The sequence below is a fragment of the Mandrillus leucophaeus genome, unplaced genomic scaffold (assembly GCF_000951045.1).
Source record: "Mandrillus leucophaeus isolate KB7577 unplaced genomic scaffold, Mleu.le_1.0 Scaffold332, whole genome shotgun sequence".
Lineage (NCBI taxonomy): Eukaryota > Metazoa > Chordata > Mammalia > Primates > Cercopithecidae > Mandrillus > Mandrillus leucophaeus.
Window position 1 is genome coordinate 629,196 of NW_012103499.1, and position 1,088 is coordinate 630,283.

The window sequence follows — 1,088 nt, forward strand, 5'->3', positions numbered from 1 at the left end:
TATTCCAATCAATAGAAAAAGAGGGAATCCTCCCTAACTCATTTTATGAGGCCAGCATCATCCTGATACCAAACCCTGGCAGAGACACAACAAAAAAAGATAATTTTAGACCAATATCCCTGATGAACATCGATGTGAAAATCCTCAATAAAATATTGGCAAACCAAATCCAACAGCACGTCAAAAAGCTTATCCACCACGACCAAGTTGGCTTCATCCCTGGGATGCAAGGCTGGTTCAACATAAGCAAATCAATAAATGTAATCCCTCACATAAACAGAACCAACGACAAAAACCACATGATTATCTCAATAGATGGAGAAAAGGCCTTCAATAAAATTCAACAGCCCTTCATGGTAAAAACTCTCAATAAACTAGGTATCAACAGAATGTATCTCAAAATAATAAGAGCTATTTATGACAAATCCACAGCCAATATCATACTGAATGGGCAAAAACTGGAAGCATTCCCTTTAAAACTTGGTACAAGACAGGATGCCATCTCTCACCTCTCCTATTCAACATAGTGTTGGAAGTTCTGGCCAGGGCAATCAGGCAAGAGAAAAAAATAAAGCGTATTCAATTAGGAAAAGAGGAAGTCAAATTGTCCCTGTTTGCAGATGACATGATTGTATATTTAGAAAACCCCATCGTCAGCCCAAAACCTCCTTAAGCTGATAAGCAACTTCAGCAAAGTCTCAGGATACAAAATCAGTGTGCAAAAATCACAAGCATTACTATACACCAATAACGGACAAACAGAGAGCCAAATCATGAGTGAACTCCCATTGACAATTGTTACAAAGAGAATAAAATACCTAGAAATCCAACTTACAAGGAATGTGAAGGACCTCTTCAAGGAGAACTACAAACCACTTCTCCATGAAATAAAAGAGAACACAAACAAAAGGAAGAACATTCCATGGTCATGGATAGGAAAAATCAATATAATGAAAATAGCCATACTGCCCAAGGTAATTTATAGATTGTCAAGCTACCAATGACTTTCTTCACAGAATTGGAAAAAACTGCTTTAACATTCATATGGAACCAAAAAAAGAGCCTGCATTGCCGTGACAATCCTAAGC